General features: G+C 35.2%; 3 long non-coding RNA genes across 5 annotated transcripts; all 3 read left to right on the forward strand.

Moving 5' to 3' along the window:
• The first annotated feature begins 207 nt into the window (after positions 1 to 207).
• On the forward strand, positions 208 to 6851 carry LOC113046689 (uncharacterized). Of its 2 annotated transcripts, XR_003276138.1 has the most exons (6): positions 208 to 635; positions 1015 to 1171; positions 1594 to 1767; positions 1928 to 3897; positions 5199 to 5276; positions 5441 to 6851. It is a non-coding gene; the product is annotated as an uncharacterized LOC113046689 (long non-coding RNA). The 2 variants fall into 2 exon arrangements; XR_003276139.1 differs by lacking the exons at positions 1015 to 1171; positions 1594 to 1767.
• Positions 6852 to 12600: 5749 nt separating this feature from the next.
• LOC113046690 (uncharacterized) lies at positions 12601 to 18292 on the forward strand. 2 transcript variants are annotated; one of them, XR_003276140.1, is made up of 4 exons: positions 12601 to 13058; positions 14540 to 14617; positions 14837 to 14933; positions 16604 to 18292. It is a non-coding gene; the product is annotated as an uncharacterized LOC113046690 (long non-coding RNA). The 2 variants fall into 2 exon arrangements; XR_003276141.1 differs by having other exon boundaries at positions 12602 to 13058; positions 14837 to 14928.
• Positions 18293 to 22409: 4117 nt separating this feature from the next.
• Positions 22410 to 23815, forward strand: LOC113047616 (uncharacterized). The gene is made up of 3 exons (XR_003276319.1): positions 22410 to 22489; positions 22661 to 22747; positions 23213 to 23815. It is a non-coding gene; the product is annotated as an uncharacterized LOC113047616 (long non-coding RNA).
• Positions 23816 to 25671: the final 1856 nt, after the last annotated feature.

A 25671-nucleotide genomic window follows, 5' to 3' on the forward strand; every position in this document is an offset into this window, starting at 1 on the left:
GGCGTCCACATATCAGCCACTGAGCTGGCGCTGCACTCTTTGTCCAATGGTAGCGCAGCTGAGGTGTCTGCGATTTAAAGGAACAGGCTGCAGAATGTGTAAGACTTTTGTAATAACGCAGCGCTTCAGCAGAGAGATATGATGCCTAACCAACAACTTACACACGCTCTAACTTTCTAGATAGATAGATAGATAGATAGATAGATAGATAGATAGATAGATAGATAGATAGATAGATAGATAGATAGATAGATAGATAGATAGATAGATAGAACATTTTTAGCTTGCAAAAATATGTTATTGTCAGTGACTGCTACTGTAAGCTCTATTGTGCATCTGAAGGGTCATAAAAATGAATGGGCGAATGTAGAACCAGATAAAAAGAAATGTTGGACAGGATCAGTTCGCGGGAAAAAGAGGCGGACTTCAGTTTGACCAGTGAGTGTGGAACTTGAGCACGTCATTTTCGCGGTAATGTCTCGCAACAACAACAGCGCTCTGCAGCAGAAAAAAATACTCTCGAGAAGGATAATGAAAATGTGTGTTAAAACATGGCAACGTACGTCTTGAACCTTTTTTTGCACTGTATTGGACCTCCTTGAAGCCAAAGGAATGAGAGGGGAAAACTTTTAAAGGTAAGTAAATCTTTAATGAAACTATAACGTATAGTGTTTCCCTCCATTTTTATCTTTAGAACAAAAAAGAATATACTTGCAGCCATTACGAACACAGAGCAGTTCGGGTTATTTATAGTATTTTATTGGTGGTTATGATCTACTTTAGACTAACGTGAGTTACAAATATTTAATTTGTTATGTGCACCTCATATAATGTTTTAATAACGTCACATTTGAAAAATCGACTGGTAAATAATAGGTAGCCTATAAAGTACAATGATATATTGTTTCATATTACGGAAATTCGTTCAGAACAAAATTCGTTCGTTTTTAGTATAAATACGCTCAAACAACTCATATATTAAATATGTTCACTGTTGCATGCATGATCTGACAGACTCCTCCTCCTCCTGACGTAACAGAAACGTCAGAGCCTGTTTCCCGCTGTCCGCGGGAAATGCAAATGTTTTCGTTTTGGGTCCAGAGACAAAACATAACACCGAACTTTAAACGACAAATACGAATGGATTTCAATCTGGAAATCAGTAACAGAGGTCAGAATTTTTCTGTTTTAGCTGTATGCGCGTTGTCAAACTATGTCTTGCTCACACAGATTGTATATTTGCTTTCTCTTCCTGTAACTTACGGTTTTTAACAAGATAGACGACATTATTAATCGAAACGTATAATAATCGCCATTTCAGACGAATTTATGCAATGATAAATGTTTAAATGGATAAACAATGACTTTAAAACATCATCGGACACTGGCCAATAAGTTTTTAAGCACTGACTATAAATTACATTTTGACAACTATTTATTGAAGCTAGTAATAACATGTAAAATAGCAAATCAAGATCAGATTTATATTTGATTACAATAACGTTTTGCTTTCTAAGAGTTATCCTAATTTAAGTATTTCTCACCACAGCTATAATAATTGTTTTTTTTTGTGGTGGCCTCTAATAAGAATAGCCGGGAGTTTCCTGTGCTGCTGTGGACGTGACAACCCTGGTGTGTACCGATTATGTAATGCGTTAACAGACGTTCAGCTCTCAGTTGAAGAAACAACGCCATCTCTTGGTGAAAGCACTGTATGACCATCGGATTATGGTTAAGGTGGAGGAATTATTAGGACAGTTTAGAAAGGTGAAACACTTCTGACAGTCTTCCGATCACTAACTGCACAGACTTTGATCAGAACTAAATTATTTGCATCTGAATTTCTTTATTTTAAATGACTGATGACGTGATGTTGAAGTTTTCAATTGTACAATGCTAATAGCCTTTCTATTCTTTTTCTACCCAGAGCATGTGGATCAAGATTATGAAAAAGCTTTAAATTAAGCATTTATAAGATGGAGCACTGGCCCCCTGGAAATCTTTGTTGCTCGAGCCACATCTGTTGCATATTCCTGAGAGGGGCTGACGTCAATGTTGCCCCAGCCAATATCAAGAATCTATCTTTCTAAGACTATTTTATTCCCAGATCACACAGAACGATTCATTTACCAAGTGTAGAGATCCAGTTGCAGCTGTTCTTGACTCACTGAAGTGAGTCTTCAAGCAATGTGACGCATCTCTGATAATATAGAATATAGATAAGTCTTAGAATTAATATATAAAGCTTTAAAATAGACTACATAAGAGCTTAGAGTTCACATGCACTGACATTGCTAGATGTTTTCTTATGGTTGTCCTCTTGCACGGACAGCTCTTTTCACCTTGCTGTGAAATTTGTAGTGGTTTTACTAGATATATTACACATTCTACTACTTTTTCAATCCGTTAATCCTTAGCAGTGATTTGAGAGAAGAGAATAACAGTTAAAAGGCATATGATTTGCTGTTCTTTACTGATGTCACGCTTTCAAGTGCATACGCTCCATAAACTCAAAGCCTGAGATGACAGAGAAAGTTGTTGATCATCATCATGGTACCATCAAAGCAGCACTGGATTGGATTGGTTTTGTCAACTCAGAAATAATTCTGTTACCCGGAGTTTGTTCAGCCACCATCATGGTACAAGCCCCCTGGTGTCCCACACCTTGAGTTTGTGGAGGATTTGTCTATAGGTGTGAAAAGTTACTAATGGCAAGTGTTGTTGTTGTTTTTTTTTTTTATATATAAAAATCATATTTATGTTACATGTATGTAAATTGTTTTTTTAACTACATCTGCTGTAAGATGATGATCTGTTTTAGGCTTGGTATGAAATTCTTGAATGTATACATAAATCTGGGATATTGGGTAATCATTGAAAACAATGTTAAAATAATGTAAATCGATGTCTAATGTATCTTCCTCGCTGCCTTAGCAGTTTGAAATTATATAATAAATGCATAATTCATTCCCCATTTAAGATCTTTTTACTTATGGTTTTTTTACTTATTTACTTATTTTACTGCTATGGTTCAGCATTAGAGGGTTTGCTGGTCTTAGCTGGTTTAAAATGGTCTCTTGTCTAACTGATCTCTGTTGAAGAGCTCAAAACCCTCTCTATAACAGCCCAAACAGGCTGGGAGACCTGAGATTTTGTATCACGTGTTTGTGTTGTCTTTTTATGTTGTCAGTTTTGTCACAATAAATTATTAATTCTGTTTCATGTATTTTATTTTGTGCACACGTTTGAATTAACTTAATAGTGCATGCCTGATAGGCCGATTCCTTTTAGGAAATATATTTGCACATTTGCAGACCATGCATAGTCTGAGAGCTCTGATTAAAGGCCCTGTCCCAAATGAAAGACTTCATGTGTTCTTGCGGTCTCACGGACTTACGCGTGTCCGTTAAGTCCATGAGACCGTACAGTAGGGTGTCCCATTTATAATTTTATCGTTCAGAAGGATGCTCGCGAGCGCGCCCTTTGTGGACGTTTCTTTCTAATACTGAAGCCCTCACTGAAGCGAGATCTGCAGCAAGAGCTACGGGGAGCTATGAAACCAACCAAGCCAAACACAAATGTTTCCAGTGCATACGCTTCCTGTGCAATCTTGAAACGGAATAATGCGTCATAAAAGACAGCTCTCCAAGTTACTATTGGTTCACATAACAACACTCCACCAATAGCTGAACTTTTCACACGAAAACGTCTTTCCCACTCTAAATCTCTCAATGACTTTCGCGGCTGCTTCGCCACAATCAAACATCGAGCTCTTATTTCACGCGCTGTGGTGCATGGCTGGGACATTTGAATCAGCTTCGATTGTCGCTTATTTAAAGATCGTAAGGAATTACTAAAGTAAAAAACCAGTGACTGACATGGAAATCAATCACGAGGGTGAGAACTTAACTTTTAATCTTATTAAACGCTTATTATTACTGGTCCGCTATAACTTGTGTATAGCTATACATATATAACTATTTTAGAGTTAATTGGGAACACGCATACCAATATTTAAACTGATAATAATAGATGGTTTTGATTAGATCACAAGTTTTTTAAAGTGTCTGAGTGTTTTAGCTACAGGCTTGCACAAGGGACGAATGTCTTCAATAGGCTAGTGATATATCAAGACAAACGACAAATTAGGACATTTCACGTGTCCTCCTCACTATAAAACAACAACAAGAAACTCATAAATGAGGTTTCATTTTAAATTTAGTGATTTTTATAGTTTTCAGTGAGGTTTGGGAGATAAACAAACAAATATCACTTTCATTAATCTGACAGAAAAACAATCCAAATCCTTCGAAACAACCTGTCGGGCGCTCTCAAGGCTCCTTCGCTCTGTCGCGTGCTGTCAGGGCTCCTTTTCTCTCTCAGAGCTCCTTCTCTATGTCTAGCGCTCTCAGGGCTCATTCTCTCTGTCGGGTATCATAGGTATCAGGTATCATAAACTGTCCCAGGTATCGCACACTGGATGCGTCATCTTCACATCTTGTTATAATCTCACGATTTGCTGTGCAACTCATGTAGCGCTCTGCAATCTCTTGCTTGCGCTGAAATGACCATAATAACGGTTTTATTTTATCACTGGCTTGGGCGTGCGGTTTTTATATTCCTGGTAATTTAAATGGAAAAATAAATAAGTGGAGCGACAAGATTTTAAACAGGATGCAACGGTGCCTCGGCTCGGCGTGTGGACACTCGTGTACATTAGTCAACATTTGAAGTGGATCAAAAAAGTTAATCAAAGTTGACCTAGGACAAGAAGATTTTAGGACAACTTTGATGAACGTTTTGATCCACTTCGAGTGTTGACTAAATTTGAATTTTAAAGACGTGGGGCACAAACAAACAATAAAACCATCACAGAAAATTCCGATTGTTTCCACTATACAAAAAAAATCTACTTCTAACCATAAAAAATGGTTTGCTCTAGTGTGTTTTGGGACATATTCCATTAAGATTTATTAGTTTTAACAAGCCACCGATATAGGAGATGACTAGTAGAGACCCACAAGGACCATAACAGTTTCTAGGATAACCAATACAAGTCTCATTATATTCAGTAAAACCACTACAAATTTTGTAATGGTGTCTATTGTTTTTTTCAGCAGGGGTCCGATGTGCAATCCTCTTTAAGCTTTGCTTTGCGTTTGTTAGCGGCCCCTATATTAAAATAAACTCTACTGCAGGTTCCATGTTTGAATGTCTGTGGAGGCCACTAGTAGGAGTCTGGAGATGCCTGTGGAGCCTGGTGACTGATGATTCTGGTATGTATCTAATGGATTTCCAAAATGTTATTTCAATGTAAAAGGTTAACATAAAATGCTACACAGGCCATTTAACTTGCAGTGTTTGTTCTTGTTATTCAAAAGTGTAAGAAACACAATGAAAACATGTAGCCAAATTAAATTCTATATAAATGTCTTACCAGAAATAAAACTTTCAGAAGAGGAAACAGAACCAGTGTCTGCCATCACCAGTGCCCCCTATAGCTCTGTCCATCCATGGTTTGAGAGTCATGGAGAAGAGGGTGGAGTCTAGTGTGGAAGAGTGAATACATGACTATTGCCTTATACATATTTTATTATGGTTCTTTTGTTTGTTGCTCAAGGGCTCTCTGCCGGTGCCTATTCTGACAATAGTTGACTGTTACTTTGAGTATTCAGACTTGATGAGAATTGCTTTTTTATTGTAAATAAGAAATAAGATTTAAAAAAAAATTCAGTTTGTCACTTTTATCCAAATTGTACTGTTATAGGAAACAAAAACAACATTGAGCCTCAGCAATGTGCATAAAATCTGGGCAATGGTTATGCATTTTTGTAGCCCACCCCAGAAGTTCAACTCGCCCTGTGTCCCTTTGACAAAAACCCCATGGGATTGACTGGATTATTGCAGAAAATATGTTTTGTGACAAACAAAAGTTTAAGTTTCTTACATGTTTTGTTCATCATGATAATCTTCACAAATTAAGCATTCTGAAGAGTTTATTTTAAAGACATTTTCCCTGATGATTTGAGTTTGAATAGTTTGCAAGTGTGTGAATATAAAAACAATGTGGCTGGTAAAGTGGACTAGTGAGATGGGTGTACCAGCGGTCTACCAGTTGGGTGACAACCACTGTCTAATTTATCCACTTGTTAGCAACCTTTTTTTCAAGACACATTAACACATTAAAACACACAAGGAGTATTACTGATGTATTTATTGTCACAGTATAAAATGCATCAGCTTTAAAATTGTAACTGGAAGTGCTAAAATGCAAACTTGTTTCCAGCCTTGGGCCTACAGTATAACCACATCTTCTCTGCAGCACTCTATGCATGGCATAGCTTAGCTATTCTTATACATTTAAAACTTAAGTGTAATACTCCATTATGAAAATGTTAGAAATCTGCCTATAAAGAATGAATCTTTATTCAGATCTTTCTTCTGTTTTATGCTTAAGGTTAGGGTAAATTAAGTTTGTACAGCACTTTGGTCAAAACTCTTATGAAGTTGTAATATTTAAGTTTTTTGGAATACAAATGCTTTTGCTACTTTTTATCAACTATTTTTTTTATTCAGATTGTATTTTGGATAATTTTTGCCTTCATAAATAGCAGTCGAAACCGTTAATGTAATAAAAATGTAAGTGACATTTGTGACCATTAAATTTACATTTTTGGGTGTACTATCCCTTTTATTGTATTTATGATGTATGCATGCAGTTTTGCTGTTGAATTTTGTAATGTTGGCAGGACTAATTTATTTATTGTTAGTACTGTTTTTACCAATTTTCTTGCTGTAAGGTAATTTTGGGAGTTTAGAAAGGCAGCATTAAATAAAATGAATAATTCTAATCTTGGTTTGTGTTTTACTCAAGAAACAAAGTCACCTACATCTTGGATGCCTTGGGGGTAAGCAGATAAACATAAATTTTTAATATTTGGGTGAACTATCTCTTTAATAAGAGCAAGTCATAAGAAAGCCTGGGTAATTAAGATAAGTCTTAAGACAAGATTAAAAAGTATAAAGGTGGTCACTGTTCCATATATAATGGGGGAAAGATTGATCCATTGTGAGGGCCGCAAAACCAAAAGTTCCTGCTCCCATGGAGCTTAAACGTAGATGTGGCGACACAAGAGAGATTGAGTGTGACGATCTGAGGGTGCAAGGAAAAGTATAGATGTGGAGAACGTCAATAAGATATGCTAGAGCAAGGTTGTTAAGTGCCCTAAATGTAAGAAACAAAATTTTAAAGTAAAATAAATACAATACTTTACTGGGAGTGTAAATATTTGAGAAATGAAGAAATGTGCTCGATTGATGAAGTCCCATAAGAACACATGCTGCTGAGTTCTGAACCAATTTGAATTTATAGAGAAATTTAGAAGGAAGATCAGTAAGGAAACCATTACAACCCTTAGGAAAGGAAAATATATTTACCAATATGTTTCTTAAAATATATTGTGATATATTGTAATATATTATTTTCCCTTTTTATTTACTAATATTTTATATATTTGAATACATTTAATAATATATTGATGATACATATATTATATAATATATTGCAAAATATACAAATGATTGCCGCTTTCAATATATTGCAATATATTGGAAAAAATAAATATATATAAGAATATATGCCTAATATATTTATAATGATATTTTCCAATATACTGCAATATATTTTTGTTTCATATGGGAATAGTCATTATGTGAGGTAACCAGTGCATGCATAAGACCTGCAGTTATTATTCGTTGTGAGAGAGGGATGCGATTAATATTACGCAGGTAAAGAATTGCTGTACACATAATGTTATTCACATGAGCTTCAAAATAAAGTGTGCTATATCCAGAATTACGTCCTGACCTGCTGAGAAGGATAAATTGCATTATTATTGATATCCACAGTAAAACAATAAAATTTAGAGAAAGTACTGTAGATTTTGTTCCAATGAGTATGCCTTTAGCTTCATCACGGTTAAGTTTTAGAAAGTTTTAGCTAAACATCTGGTCAAGGAAGATGGAGGAAAAGAAATAGAGAGTTTGGAAGACAAGTAGAGCTGGATGTTGTTGGCAAAGCAGTGAAAATGGATATCATATTTCCTGAAAATATGGCCAAGAGGAAGTAAATAGATGATAAATAAGAGTGGGCCAAAAACAGAACCCTGAGGGACACCAGTAGTAACTGTATTGTAATAAACTGAGTGAGACCAGTAAGATAAAGCCTAACAAGGACAGGGGGTGCCAGTGATGCCTATAGAAACGAACCTGTCCAGAAGAATCTTGTGTGAGATTGTACCAAACAGTATTGAATGAATCATTTACATTTTTTAAATAGGTGCTGTTTTTCTATCTTGTATTGAACCCACAAACCACATCACATCCTCTTCCAGCTTGATTCATCATGTTTGTCAATGCAGTTATGATGAGTCATCATCCAACACTTACACCCACATATTTGATGTAAATTTCATAACAAGACTTCATAACAAGACTTTTATAGTAGTCTGCTTTGTGAAATGGCAATTTAACATGTTAGAGAAATAGCGTATATTACACTTTATTGCATTTTGATGTACATTTATTTTGTGTATAGTGGTAAATGTTGTCATGATTCTTATTAAATGTTATTAATAAATGTTTAAAATTATTATAAAATTGATGTTTAAATGTTGTGGTTTGCTCAGTTCTTTTATGTGGACACAACCATTATCATTCACTCTCAGTTTTCAACCATTATTCTCATGCGCTGTTTAAACAACAAAGACTAGTTTATTGTTTTTACAACACCAAACAATTAGGATGTTAACCTTTTCACTGGTAATTTTAAAATATTCTAGCTGTCCCCAGTGAGTCAGAGAGTCCTGTCAGTTGGATTTCCATCACGTAAATTCATCAGTTTCTCCAAAAAAACATGTAAGTAAGTGGCCGGTAAACTGGGAGAAGAATAGAGTGAACTTTATAGTTACTTACACTATGTGTATCTGATATGAATAAAACACGTTGGCAAATTATATTTGAATGCATTGATAATGATGCTTCCATAGATGTGTATTTTAAAAAACTCAATGTATTATTTGTGAATTTAAATGTCTGACACCTAAAATACACATTATGAAAGTGAAAGTGACGTGACATTCAGCCAAGTATGGGGACCCTTACTCAGAATTTGTGCTCTGCTTTTAACCCATCCAAAGTGCACACACACTGTGAACACACACCCGGAGCAGTGGGCAGCCATTTATGCTGCGGCGCCCGGGGAGCAGTTGGGGGTTCAGTGCCTTGCTCAAGGGCACCTCAGTCGTGGTATTGAAGGTTGAGAGACTGCTGTACATTCACTCCCCCCACCTACACTTCCTGCCAGCCCGAGACTCGAACTTGCAACCCCTTGGATTGCAAGTCCAACACTCTAAACGTTAGGCCACAACTGCCCCAAAATGTGGTTCAAAACACTATAGTCGTGATTATGTCACAAGTGAAGAGCATGTCAAAGTACAAAACCACAGTTTCAATGGACTGCCCTACTTGCTCTGAGCCTCCTGACACACTTCCTTTTTGAAATAACACTGAACAGTTATTTCCGGTTATGTATATTTTCAGTGTGCTGTAATCAGCTAGTGCTTGCTTTGCATATTTAACATTTATTTTCATTTTATTAAATTTTTAAAGATCTTTATGATCTACTCAGGATGGACCTTTTTATTTACATCTCCAATATGTAGTATTGTTATACAACAATAAACTTTATTTAATGTTAACTCTTGTAATGTAAATATGTTATACATTTTGGAAAGCAGTTTATTAAATACTAAGTAATGAAGAAAAACAACAACAACCACTCTTTAAAGGGGTCATGAGTCATGACCTCTTAGCAGTGGGCATGTACTTCCGAGTCTACAATCTGCCAGGCCTATTCAAACAGATCAGGGGGTTTTGCCAACCATCATAAAACATCTAAAGAAGAAGATGATGCTAATTCTAAATTATGAAAAATAATAATTATTTTTTATGTAAAAATCTCGATAACATTATAAGTGGAAGACCAAAGACTATAGAAATACATCCATTTGGTGGACCTCAGAGAATGGTTCAAAATCGACAAAGGTAGTTCATGACCCCTTTTAGAAACCAACAATTAGCAGATGATGGAGGTCTGTTTGCATTCAAATCCTGTTTTCTTAGTTATTCATGCATTCATTTGTTTAGGTTAACATTTTTGTCAGATGGTTTATTTTACACTCGTTTGAAAATGTCATTCTCAGCAACTACTTGCTTTCTTATTCATTTGGAACAGAGGTGTAGTGGTAAAAAAAGAGGTGGGTAAACTATAAATTCTGGGTGACCACGTCGTGGTCACTGTAAGGTGGGCCACTGCCTATACCGGTGTATGTGTATCCTGATGACATCGCTATAGGCTATCATTTGATATTACTACCAAGGGTATCACTGGTTGTTCCCTCATATAGGTCACACAATCACTATTCAATTCATACATTAATCTAAGTTCTTGTTAAAGAGACTCAAGAAGGAATAATAAGGTTAAAATCTATAAAGTTTACTAAATGACAAAACAGAGAGAACATTAAAAAAAAAAAGAGGAATAGAGAGGGAGGCTTATATCCAGGGGTTCCAATGCAATGCACTTGTACGTAATGATTAAGGATTTGGGATTATTTTCATAGTCGATTAATCTGTTTAATATTTTCTCAATTAATCGGTTAGTTGTTTGGTCTATAATATGTCAGAAAAATGTGGATCAGTGTTTCCCCAAAAGCCCAGGAATGGTCCTTAAATGTCTCGTTTTGTCCACCACTCAAAGATATTCAGTTTACTTTCACAGAGGAGAGAAGACACTAGAATATATTCACATTTAACAAGCTGGAATCAAATATTTTTTTACTTTTGTCTTTCATATAGGTTTTATATGTTTTTTATATTGTTTTTCATATTCCTATTTTATCAATGACACAGACATCTTTATTGCAGAAGGAGATCCTTTTGGTCACGTGGTTCACGTGAGATGATTAACAGCTTTACAAACTAATGATATTGCACTGATTTCATAGCAGACGCGAATCAATAAGAGGAGAGTAATCGCTCGCTCTGTTAGTGGTTTTAGCTCTCCAGATCGCATAAATCAGTGTAAAATGAATAGAAATGTTATTCTGTATGACGAAATATTTTACAAACATGTCATAAAATTATTATCTATTCAAATGTGCGCACCATTGGACTAAAGCCCTGGCGGATCGTGGATATTGTATGTGTACGAAGTTCGAACACAAATAAACCGGAGATGAGATGAATGGCTGCTGTATGAGTCATGATTTCTATTCAAAATAACGAACGTTATTATTATTACTATTATTATTATTATTATTAATTGCCTGATATCCATTTTTTAATCTTGATGCAGTCTGTTGCGTGTCGTTCATTTTGAACGAATCTTTAATATGACTCAGGACTACCGAGTTGTCTCAGAGAGTGATTCGTTCATTTTGTGTTGACTGCACATGCGCATTACACAACATATGGGTTCTGAATCGACAGGTGAGGTCCGAGTCTTTTATTCTTCATGTCAGTCCCATAGAGACGGGAAGAGAAAAGATTAGTTCATTTGGCTGAACGAGACTCAAAGATCCGAGTCAGTAAAAAGATCCGAACTTCCCACTACTGGCAACCGCAAGCAATTGGTCAACACTGACAAGTTGCAGCGCAATATGAAAGACTCCGTATTTAACAAAAAAACAACCTATGAAACTATTTATTAACAATATGAAACTAAAACGACATAAGCTTAATTTAAAATGTCATAGGAACTGTAGGCTATTTAGAGGTGGATAAACGCACTTTGGAGGTGGCTAAACGCTACTTCCGAATTTTGGGAGGTAAACGGCGTTTTGATTTGAACAATGTGATTGAAGCAGCAGAGAAGACAGGTGTTAGACATGAACAGTAGGAGGCGCGATGCTCCAAGTTCATTTTTTTTTTCAAAAGCAACCAAAGACGCGCGGGAACAACAAGGTCATCTCTCCGCAGGAATTCTTTAAACAACAGAGATTTAATCAGTTTAATGGAGCTACATGGTAGCAGAAGAAAAGAAAATGCGATTCAATCCTGGGGAAATTGGCGGAAGAAAAAAAAACAATATTAGTGAAGTTAATTCACTTCCTTCATGCACCTGTGGGCAGAATTTCAGCGAGAAGAGGGGTTTAGAAAGGTAAACATTTCTATAGTGTAGTGAATGTGTCTTCATTATTGTGTAGACATTGTGAACACTCGTTGAACTTCATGAGTTTATGCGGAACAGTTTCGTATCAGATCACAGAAGAGAAACAAGCAGCTGGTTATAAAACGAAAGTGCGGCTTCACGGACATATGACGAATTTTAAAAAATCGTTAATTTTATGGATCAAAATAGAAATTATATTCAATTCTAAACTGCAGTTTGCTGGGCGGGACGCGGAAGCGAGACGGTGTAAGAGTTCCATGAATAGTTCACCTTAAATATTGTTTGTTTGTAAAGTCACTGATTCCTCAGTGGAAAAAAAATATTTATAATATTTTGTCTTTATCCATAATAAAATACTGTATTTTCGTACTATTTCTAAGATATACAGATATAGAAATAGTACGAGTAGTGCACAAGCTGCTGGCAGAGTGTGACAGCAGCTTGAAAAAATCCCGCCTGTCACGTGAAGTCGTGGGTTGCCAAGTAAAGTGATTAAGCTAAACAGCAGACTCACGTAAAATGGAAAACAGCGCGTGTTTACGTATCAGTGGAGTAGAGACTCGTTCCAGGTAAACACAGACACACTGGAAGATAATGACAAACAACTATGCCGATTAGTAATGATGGCATTTTGCAGAGTGTGTGTATTATTATAAAGAACGAACATGGCAACACTAGCCGGCTGACTTGACGTCATGTATCCCCCCCAAACCCCCGAATGAAAGAGATGCGCGGTGAAGTTTTTCGGGAAAGCAAACAAAGTGTATAAAGATGAACACACTGGTCGCCGCACCTAATTCTACTCGCATGGAAACCAACAGCAGATGTGAGAAATAGTTTGTTTTTACTGCAGAGCGTTTGATCTGATGGGACGCGTGCATCTTTTAGTTAAGACTCTCAGGTGTTGTTTCGAAATATTCACAGTGCATGATGATAACTTGTTCTACGTTGATGGTGCATTTTCATTCTATTAAATGCGAAATAACCTCGGAATAGATGTTATTTGTGACTCATGCGCCGGTCCCGTGTGTGTGCTGGGCTCGAGCGCCCACGGAAATGGCCCACGGCAAGCGCAAACTATGCGCCATTAATTCGAACCGAGTTAGGCCTATAGTTTAGTACTATGTGTGGATATAGAAGCTGTCGAGATGTTTATGTTAATTTCTTGTGATTATGCTCTGTTTTTGTAACTGAAGATCGGCACAAATCGAATTTTTCTTTGCATTTTGGCAACGAACAAACTTTTTAACAAAGCTAATTGTTGAGTAAGAATGTCAAAATGTTTTAAGTTATTATTTCTGTAGAGCTGAATAAATACCTAAGAAAAAAAGAATAATAAAAAAAGAAGGCCATATTCGTTTCTAGCCGATTGTATTTAAAGCTTACTGTAGGCTATATCATATTTTTCGTAGAAGCCGTCAATGTATTAGTTTTTTTGGAGCCTACCGAAGATTTGGAGAAATATAATTAGCCTATTCGTTCTGTTGTTAATTATTAAGGGAGAATTTTATGGTAAAGTCATTATTCGTTCATGTAGAGAGGAAGTTAAAATGAAAACGTATATGCCTATGTGTTTCTATCCAAAGCTTGCATAATATTTTAGGCTGCCTGTTGAATTGGTCAGAATGCGAATTTATTGTCATACGGCTCAGTTTCTATAACTGAAGGTCTGGAGCAAAACTAATTATTCGTTGGATTTTAAACAATGGTTTTTAAATGTTTTAAGCTAGCATTTGCTCGTGGTGAGCTGAATTTATTTATCTTTTTAAGTGCACTCTAAAAAAAAAAAAAAAATTAACAGTAGGCTACTTTGAATTTTGCAACATTGCATTCATTGTGTTTAACAGAAGTGTCCGTACATTTTAGTTTTACTGGAAAAAAGTTTAATTCATCTAATCAAAAAAATATGTATTGAGCCAATGAAAAATAATAAGGGACGGTTAATTATTTTTCATTGGCTGAATTAAAAAAAAAAAAAAAAAAAAAAAAAGATGTGAATCATTACACTGATGTTTTTAATTGGATGAATTAAACATTTTTTCAGTGTAAAACTAATGGATAATGTCGTGTGTAATACTCTGTCCGTGCTTTTTCTGTTATTTTATGGATTTTATTTTACAGCGTGCAATAATTACAGTAGAAAATACGTTTTATTCAAACGTCGACCATCGGGAAGAGAAATCAGCACCTGACTTAAATCTTTTGTGTCATAACTTGACGAGATGGTTTCAGTTAAATTATAGTTCGATCCATTTTTAGATAAGTTTATTAACGAGTGATCGCTCACAATATCTGATCTTGTGGCAGGTGTGATATTTGGGTGTCTGTGGAGGCCTCTGAGAAGAGTCTGGAGACTCTTGCGCTGCTGTGGACCTGATCAACCTGGTGTGTATCTGAAACACTGCCACAATATTAATAAGAAACACTTAATAATAGTTTTAAGTCATTAACTAACATCATATAGCCTAATGCTGAATAGATCATTAACAGGATTTGAATATTAGGCCTACATTAATACTTAATAGAGTACAGTATAATGCTTATGCTTTATAAACGCCATAAAATCCTGTGGCAAATAAATAATTCTGTGTGTAATTTTACCAGAAATAAAACTTTCAGTGGAAGAAACGACACCACTATTCAATGGTCAAAGCTCTGTCCGTTCCTGGTGATCTCAAGAGGTTTTCTTCACTGAGGTGAGGTGAGACATTATGAATTTTCCCTGGTTTTTGTTTGTATGAAATGTGGTCATGTGAAAGACCTTTTTAAATTTAAAAAATGTCATTTAAATTTAGTTTTGTCTATTTTCCTCTGGCTTAAATGGCAAATAATTTTTAATAAAGAAAAATCAAAATCTAAGCTAAATGTAAAAATGGTTTTTAAAACTGCACTCATTCAAACATTTTTCTTTTATATTTGGACAATCTATATAAACAATCTATAAGTCAAACATACAAGATTTATCATCGTAAAATACAAATGAAATTTTTGAAAACCTCAGTTCCTGAAGTGTTAGCTTAGGGGGCAAATATTAATTGGTTTCCTTTGACTTTTTTACCTTTTATAATGCCAATTTTTGTAATTGCCTTATAAAATATATTTGTGTTGTTTTATTTCAAATTATTAAATTTAACAAATAACTTCAAGCACACAGACTAGCCTGCATCAGAAACTCATTATAGGGCTTCGACATTACGACAAATAATTGTCGTTTATTGCTGTTGAGATAATAATAACAATTATTAAATTACAAATACACAAAAACATTTTATGTTCAACATAGCTACAAAGACAAAACAAGCTAAAAACTATTTTTGTGCAACTGCGCAAATATATTGGGGATCCGCTGATAGACTCGGCTCTCAAACCCTCTGGTGTGCTATTAAAAAATATGTGCTAATATAAAATGAAATTAAGTAGCCTATATAATAGCAAAATAAATCTATCAGTAGCCTACTTTTTTTTACTTAAGTAGCCTACATACAAAAATAGAGTACTTTTGAATTTTTACTCGAGTAAAATTGATCAAGGATTACTGTTACTGGAGTAATATTTTATTATAATCATCTGTAGGCTACTTTTAGTCAAATACTTGATCTACTTCCACCACTGAAAAATACCACTATATTTGAATACAACCTGAAGAAAACGCTAAGATTTGCACGTTTCCTTTTTCAAATATTTTTTGAATGACGCGCAGAGTCAGATAATAGTATTTACACTACAATAAATATAGGCCTCTGTTTTTCCACTAGCTAAAAGATGTTCACCTTACCTGCAAAACTGCATCAATTTAATTTAACTTGGATTGTTTAAAACGACTGAAATATTATTGGGGCCTGTGGAAATGAATGAGATCAAATCTATTCTAAATTAGTTTTCTTAGAATTTTAAACGGTTTTAATGGATATTTGGATATATTTATTCTAAAACAAGTATATTTGATTGTTTTTAGGAATACAATTTAATGTGTCACAAATGGCATTTAGTCCGTATCTCGCCTCTCCTTAATTTATTTTATATCTGACGGTGTTAAAATATGGTGTCACGTGGATGGGAATATGCAATGATATGCAGATGAGGTTATGTATAATAAAACTCGGCGTTGTTAAGCTCCATATATATATATATATATATATGATGACCTCGAGGAGGACTCGGGGTGAATCTTTCCCTGACTGGGATTTATAAAGAGATTTTTGCGCAGGTTCTGGCGTATGCTAGTTTTATAAATTTGAAAGCTTTTTGTGCGTATGTAGAATGAACTCTACTCGGAGTTTTATAAATTAAATTATATGAATTAATTATTTCTAGATTATTATTATTTATTTATTTTGTTTTTTGTTTTCATTCCTGCCTGTCTCTACTCAGAAGACCACATATACAAGATTTTCAGCGACTGACCCTTCACTCTAAACATCTGGACACCTCACTTTTGCCAAACTGACAAAAACGGTGTACCCTTCTGGGTCAGCTTAAATGTTCAGAACACTTTTGTGAAGCTAAGCTGGTATAGGTCATCATCAGCCTGTGGAGCTGAACTGTTACAATGCACTGTATTTCAAATTATGCTGCGCTTTATGCATTTGTACCTGTACAGAGCACATTCTGGGCTTTTCAGAGATACCAAGTTTGGAGGTTTCACCATGACCAAACCTCTCCTAGGTTTTCAAAAATGTCTGATTAATTTAGTGAAACGCTAACCATGACCTGACTAATCTGACTAATTTTTTAACTGTGTGTGTCATAAATCAACATCTCAGGAAAAGTTATGGGGTTTCAAATCTAAATATGACTGTTACGAAACAGGATGTTGATTTCATGTCTTCATATGAGGACACGGAGACTAACAGCTTGTTTATTATGCATTTTGGGAGACATAAATGAATAAGGAAAATAATTCATATTTCAATATTATATGAAATATTATATATTATGAAAATATTGTCAATTATTACTCCCATTATTACACTTATTTTTTCATTACATGTTGCCCCCAAAACACATTAATATGCAAATAATTTAGTTTATAAATAAATTATGTAGAATGAGAAAACAAAAAGCAATTTTACACACATTTTGCAAAAAGAAAAATGGTATAATATAACTTTCAAATTATCTTTATACAAAATTTGGTAAAAACAAATCCTGAAAACTAAAACTATATTGGTGATTTAAAAAAATAATCAATTGTTTTTGCCCATTTAGGTACATTCTTCTTTTTTTTTGTGAGCTTCCTAAAATGTTTTGCTGGGTCTCAAGAGGTTATAAAATAAAGCCCTCTCTGTGGTGGTAAAACAAACAGTTTTGGGGCACATTCTGCTAATGTACACGCCTATATTAAAAACCTGTCCAGTGAGGTTTTGGGGAAATCCCTTAAGGCCAGAAGGTTAGTGGCAAACCAAATCGGCAACAAAGGAACTGGCAGTGATATGTCACTGTATACATCTCATGTTACACTTTATTAATTATTACACTCTTAAAAATAAAGGTGCTTAAAAAGGTTCTTCGCAATGCCAAAAATTAAGAACCATTTTAGTTCCAGAAAGAACCATTCAATCTCTAAAGAACCATCTCTTTCTTACTTTTTTAAATCTTTTTTATAAAGAACCTTCTTTCACCATAAAGAACATTTTGTGAAACAGAAAGGTTCTTCAGATGTTGAAGGTTCTTAATGAAACCATTTAGACAAAAAGGTTCTTCTAACCCATGGCATAGTGACACACCTCTATTTTTAAGAAAATACTTGTGGGTTGATTTAATAGAACAGTGATTGCTTTGTTTTTGATTTAGCCCCAAAACTGAATAGCAATTGTGTGGTGAAACTCCCCTTCATGGCTGACTGAAATGTGTCCTTTCACTTTGTCATCTGGTGAAAGCTAAACACTTGTCTTACAGCGAATTTCTCAACTCTTGCCCTCAAGAGCCACTGCTGAAACTCACCTGCTTGTAACTTTCTAGTGATCCTGAATACCTTGTTTCTGTGATTTGCATCATGTGATTTATCACACAGCCTCAGTGTTAAATGCTTTGAACAAATAAAGTTTAATGCTCTAAATACATGTTGCTGCATTTATTTATGGTCATGTGTCACAACAATACAGCATGCATAAATTATTGCCGGAAATTAAATATCAGGGCCCATATCACAAAACATCAAGTAGCTCATAACTTGCCAACTTAGAAGAAAATCGTAAAAATAACGGCCTAACAGTTCTAAATTTAGGACTTCAAAATTTTTATCTAAAAAGTATTTCACAAAGCATTTTATCACCAAACCTAGCTCATAAATCTCTGAAACTTTAGAAGCAGTGAAGAGGACTCCTACGTTACTAAGACCAAGCCATAAACTATTCCTAAAATAGCTGCAATTTGCATCGTAAACATTTTAGAAATGTTTGATGATTTTATAAAGGTATCACCTTCGGTTTTGAAAGTTATCCCAAATCTAAATTTTCTTTTGATTATGTCCTTGTTTTCATTAACCAGCTGGGCAAGAAGTAACAGCTGTTCTTGCGTCCAGTTTGGTTTTCCTTTCTCTTTGGAGTGCTCCAAGCTATTGGTGAATAAAGAAGATCTTTCAAGTTGCAAAGACTAAAGTCTCAAACCCAAAAAGATATTCTTTATAAAAGTTAAGACTCTGACACGCCCCCTAAAATGACTCATTCAGACATGCCCCCGCCGTAAGATAAAAAGTTTTGTGAATAAATGCTTATAAATAATTATTACTGTTATGCTTAGGAAACTGGTGTGCATTTAAATTTGAATAGCCTATATGAAATTACAATAAAGACATGTATTGCTTTTCTGATGTATTTTTGTGTGTATCATTATATAATGTAATGATGTTTTTGTTACTAATGAAGAATGTAAGTATTACCTGAGTCTGACCACAGATAATAAATGAACATAATGATGTAGGAAGTGTTGTGGATCCTCACAGCCTGTGGCCTGTAAGGAATACTAGAAAGCAATTGCTTATTGTTATTGCATGAGTTTTACTTGTTCACTTGTATGTACATTCCTGTAGGAAAACATGTGCACCGTAAGGGTTCACTGTAATTCATGTTACTGATTGCAAAAATGTCCTATTTGGAAGCCAATTTATGTATAGAAGGTATAATTTATGATAGGTAGATTTTAATTGATGTTTTTTCATTGAACATTTATTGTATTCATCATTAGCACTGTGCATAGCTTGTTACTTCTTAAACAACCATGTCTGTAGATGTAGCCTATTAATATTCCAAGGTGATAACGTCACAATTCATTAGGCTCAAACTGTGAAACAGTAGCTCACTGAACACGAGGAATCATTTTCATGTATGAAATGGTCACCACAGTTTCCTAAGCATAACTCTATGGAAAGTCTTTAGGATGTGCTGGATTAGACAGTTCGTCTCCCATTGTCAATACAAGATCTTGGTGTAACTCTTGATAGAAATATATGCTGTGATGTTGCATAACATTGTTGAAGCAATGCCACAATCAAAGCATAATGTTATCAAAGCTAAAGGGGCAGTCCAATGAAATATTAGTGTGTGCAACCTTTTTGGACAGGCAGTGTGAAGTGGACTCCAGCACATCTCAAAGACTTTCAATGGGGTTAAATTCAGGACTCTGTTGCACTTGGTCGTTGCACCCTCTATCGCACAGAATAAGCGATGCAGGTGTACCCGCTCATATCTCTGTTAGAGATGAGTTTCAAATTCGGCTGTCTGAACATCACCGACCACGAGCCCCATCTCTATCTTTTTATGAATTGTTTTAATAGGTCAGTATGGCGAGGTAAATATAGGACTCTTGAGTTTTGCATCCAATTATTAAAGAATAAAACAGTAAAGCAAAAATAAATGAAATAAAATAAATAAATAAATGGCCACAGTGGTACTTGGGGAGATGTAGAACAAGAATTTGCAGAAAAAGTTTTTTTTTTTTTTTTTTTTTTTTTATAAATTTGTAAAATATGTATACCAGCACCAAGTGTCTCAGGCATACATTTTAACTGTTTTTTTTAAACCTATTGCAAATATTTAATTAAAAGTTAAATAAATAAAATATAATTAAACAATAAAATACCATTAAATAAGTGCCTGTATAAAGTTTTTTTTTAAATGAGCCTATTATTATAGATTAATTGACTGTCGTTTTAGTTTGACACTTTTAGTCTGACACGCTATCAGATACTTTTTTCCCCCTTTTTTTATGTTTTTCAAAGGTTTTAAAGCTTCATGTCCAACAATACCACGCAGCGCCATGTAGACGCGCAAGAAATTTTTCAGAGTCGATGGCGTGAACACGCACTATCCAGTGAAGGCGTGTCTGGTTTGCCTCGCAACTCTGACTGTCTGACTCACTTTGGGACCTTTTCTGCTGCTTTTATAACGAATACAAGAACAGGTTGATCACAACATCAAAGACAAATGATATGGAAACCAACACCAGAGGTGAGAAATATTGGTTAAACTTTAGCTGCGTCCGTAAACCCGTCATCATGGTTATGAAGACCGGCGCGTGTGCTTCTCATCAGCCTCGCATCACTACCTGTCCTGCTTCGTGCTTCAAGAGTAAACTCGCAGTGCTCCGACAGACGCACACAGACGCTGAATTGGAATGTGGGAAAGGGACGTCGGCGTCGGTCGCTGCTGGTGGGATGTAAATTGTCCTCAAAGACACCTACGTTACTATTCGGGTTCATTTGTTATTCCACTGTCACTAGCTCTGTGTTGACGTGGTTTTAATTGACTAAATTCAAAGTAATATTAACGGTTTTCAATAGAACTTTATTTACATTAGCGAACAACTTGAGCTAAGTGTAACGTTAGTCGGAAATACTGAATTTATATCCAGGTTTATGAATCAAGTTTAATAGTTTAGTCTGTCTTTAGGGATATTTATAACTAAATGTGTTCGCTTATGTAACGGAGGCAAGCTAGTAAGCGATGTGCATAACCTCACATACATTATCTCTAGTTTAGAGATATAGCCTGCTAACTAGCACCAGCACGGACGGACGCTAGAGGCGCTGTGTATGCCATCATTATCCGCCTGCCTCCCGTTTCCAGGTGTTGTGAATTCGGCCAGGGCAGATCACGGTGTTGCCAGGTCGAAAGCATCTAAGTATCGTACCAGGAGCTCAAAATGATCGTATTTGGAAGACAATTATCACATATAAGTGAAACGTCGAGTAGCCACAAGTATAGGCAAGTATAGGTCTCTGCAGGAAAGTAATGGGAGTTACCAGATAGACCATTATACCTGATTGGCTGACGTCATAGTGACGGTAGGTTTAGGGGTGGGGTTGGGTAAGGGGGATCATCTTGATTGCATGATTTAGAAACACCCAATAGTTTGAAAACACCCACAAAGTCATAAACGCCCACTTTTGCTACTAGTTAGTGGGAAAGTCCAAACTCCTCCTTGTAGTCGCTGTCATAGGAAGCTTGCATGTTGCCATATGTTGAGGGGGGTATAAATTTGATGCTGTCATGAACATAGTGCTCCTTGATAGAGATAGAGATAGAGAGTGCAGAGAGTTCCTCATGGGCAGGGTCTCAAATGTAAAATGGGCAATGTAAAAAAAAAAAAAGATAAACAAAATTATAGGCCAAAAGTTTGGACAGATTATTCTATATTTTTGAAAAGTCACTTTCATTTTCTTTCACTTTCACTTCTTTCATATTCACTGGTCATCAAGCCTGCATTTATTTGACCAAAATTTGATATACTTTAAAATACATTTTATGCAATGCAGATTTATCAATGTTGGAAACCTGTGATACATTTTCACCCATGATTCTCAAAAATAGCAATATAATAAAGTCCTTTCAAGTCACCATTTCGCCAGCCTACACTTCAAATATTAGGCCTGTAGGTGGCACTTGGGCTTCGTTATTCATGATAGTTTCATGAAATGGTAAACTGTACCATAAATTAATTGAATACTGATTTTGTGCAGATATGTAAATAAACGATGACTGTTTTGCACACATTTTCAAATTAATTATAATTCAAATGCGTTTTGTTTTATTGACCACAACATCATTGCAATTTGTCTGAGAGGGGCACTTTTGAATAATTTAGAAAAAGGGCCAGGGCTTTTACCCCCAAAGATAGTTGCCCAGCCCTGCTCTTGGGGTTCCACCTACATAAAAATATCTTATATTTTTCTGACGGCAGGTGTGATATTTGGGTGTCTGTGGAGGCCTCTGAGAAGAGTCTGGAGACTCCTGCGCTGCTGTGGACCTGATCAACCTGGTGTGTATCTGAAACACTGCCACAATAAAACACAACACACCATAGTATAGTATAAAGTGTTACTTATTCACCATGGGGGGGTGGGGGATTGGGTTCAAGGGGGCAGATAATTAACTGCCGCTAACTGTCGCAAAACTAAAACATTTCTGTGTGCGTGTAATGTTTTATCAGAAATAAAACTTTCAGTAGAAGAAACATCACCACTAATCCAAAGCTCCGTCCATCCGTGGTGAAGACCAAGTTGTTTTCTTCACTGAGGTGAGAAATTAACTGTGCCTATTATACAGCACATTTGAAAACCTAAGCTCATGAAAATAGCATGTAATAAATACTTGCTACTTTGTGTGTGTGTTTAAGCAAGTTTGTGAATTGGATTTATGTTCTAACAATAGATTAGTCATGTAAAAGTAGATTAATCATTTAGAATTGTGATAAACCTGCACATTTTAGAGTGGCCTTTTATTGTGGCCAGCCTAAGGCACACCGGTTCAATAATCATGCTGTCTAATCCGCATCTTGATATGCCACACCTGCAAAAGAGAGGTGCTCAATAACACAGATTTAGACAGATGTGTGAGTAATATTTGAGAGAAATAGGTATTTTGTGTACATAGAAAAAGTCTTAGAGTTCAGCTCATGAAAAATGATCTATAAATGAACTATTAATAATATAACTAAGACATGCTATAGCTCATGAGGTCTCCACATCTTTCCTTTTCATAGATGATCATCTTTGATGAATTGAGGACCAGCCAAACATCAGAATTCTTGGATCATCATTCAAAGTATTTAAAGACTGGCAATATTGATCTGCTTCCCTCAAGTTGTCTCCAGAGCGGAAGCACCAATACTGAATTTTTCCGTCCACACATGATGTGTAACTCTGTGCCTCATTAACTGCTATGCCTGTCACGATAACAACTTTTTGTTGTGCGATATATTGCCCCAGAAATAATCGCTATAAGTGATATTATTGTCATTTTAAAGACTTTATGCCACTGAATATATAATCATAATTTAACTGCATAATAATGGAAGAAGGCCTACACACTTCCAAATGAGAACAAACTTCAAATTTTTTAGAATATTTAGATAACTAAAATTGAGTATCAAAATATTAGAGACCTTTAAAAACTTTAATAAATAGTAAATAAACATTTAATAAAAAGTGCAAAGTATCTTCCAGCTATAGATTTTTCCCAGAGATTCTTTTCTCTGTAAATTAAGGGTGCACACTATTGCTGAAAAACACAATCACTACTTAGCAGTCCAATGTCCGTATGCCCAAAGTTCTGCAGATTAAACTTTTTAAATTTACATTAATTCATTTAGCAGACGCTTTTATCCAAAGTGACTTACAAATAAGGACAATAGAAGGAATCAAAATCAACAAAAGAGCAATGATATACAAGTGCTATAATAAGTCTCAGTTAGGTTAACACAGTACACATAGCAAGGGCTTTTAAATAATATAATTAATAAAAATAAAACAAATAGAATAGAAAAAGAATAGAACAAGCTAGTGTTAGAGGCCTTTTTTTTTTGCTTTTGCTAATTGTATAATAAATGGAAAGAAAGAATAGAATTACAATAGTAAGCGTTAAAGTTAGCGGCTCAAATAAAGATGGAAGAGATTCTTGAAGATGGTTAAGGATTGAGTTGGGCAGGTCATTCCACCAGGAGGGAAAATTTAATTTAACTTTTTAAATTTGAACTAGCACTGACAACACCACGTTCTGTACAAGAAGCTGCTAAAGACACAGGTACAAGTGGAATGTATAAAACAGTGACATTAATTTTTAAATAAATATAATGGCCATATATTGCATCACGAAAATTTACGATATACGATACGATCACGATATATTGATTATTGCGACAGGCCTAATCATTACTGTCAAGTGCATTTGTATTCTCAGGAGACCTATCCCTTCCTCATAAGATTTTAGAGTAGTTGGATGTTCAGACATTCATACCTCAGGAAATGAGTCCACCTCTTCTGCCAACTACCAAAGACTGTACTTTTCATGCATCAGGTCAAATAGGTCAAATAGTTATATGAGCTCAAGTGCACAAAACAGACTTTGTTTAGGTCCATCTAAAGCCCTATTCGGACAGGATTAGTTTTACATGTAGAGGTAAGGTAAAGTAATTATTACCAGAGCTTCTCAGTGAATTTAGTCTCATCTGAATGAGTCATCGCAGTTATCTTAATGGTCAGTGTCAGTAAAGATTATGGAGACTTTTACCTTCTATTAAAAAGTTCCAGAATAATGACCTCAGGTAATGTTAATCCTGTGACTGAGATATATACTGTATGCATGCATATATTCAATCTTGGCTTTAGGTAAGGGCCTAATACCAACAGAATCCAGTCAGAACTGAATTAATTTAATAAATAACATTCTACCAGACCTAACTAACATTATAATCAACATAGTTCACACTGGAAGCTCTCACTTCTGATAGTTTTACTGAGCTTTCTGATCCCATATGAACTGGCCATTAATATAACACATGACCTGTGGTAAAATTACATCCATCTATTTTTAGTAGCAAATGTGATAGAAATGCATGCACTGTGGAGCCCTGTTTACTCCATCTACTTTTGTAAAAGTAATCCTTTCCAAATAAGGCTTAAGGCAGCATTACAACTGCCCAACTTAAAACTAATGAAGTTCCTTACCGTGAGATGTCCTTAATTTTGACATGACTAATGCTTATTTGTATTATTTTTTATGTTTTAATGGAACTGTTACATACAAACATTTCCAGCACTCTTTTAAAAGCACTTTCCAGACCCCTTTGGACCTACTATTTAAATCAAAAGTCTTAAAGGGTTAGTTCAGCTAAAAAGGGAAATTAAGCCATAAATTACTCACCCATAAGTCATCCTAGGTGTATATGACTTTCTTCTTTCAGACAAATTTGGTTGGAGTTATTATAAAAATCATCTTTGATATTTCAAGTGGCTGTTGCGCTGCAAATATGCATTTTTGTAAGAAAAATATCCATATTCAAAACTTAATAATCTCTATAATGTAGCTTGCACTATAAGTTATATGTTATTTGTACCACTGCTGCTTGATCATGCTTTTGTACGTGAACCTCTTCAAGGGATAGTTCACCCAAAAATGAAAATTCTGCCCTTTTTATCTTCATTTTATTAATTTTTTTGTGAA

This window comes from Carassius auratus, chromosome 28, assembly GCF_003368295.1.
Source record: "Carassius auratus strain Wakin chromosome 28, ASM336829v1, whole genome shotgun sequence".
Classification (NCBI taxonomy): Eukaryota; Metazoa; Chordata; class Actinopteri; order Cypriniformes; family Cyprinidae; genus Carassius; species Carassius auratus.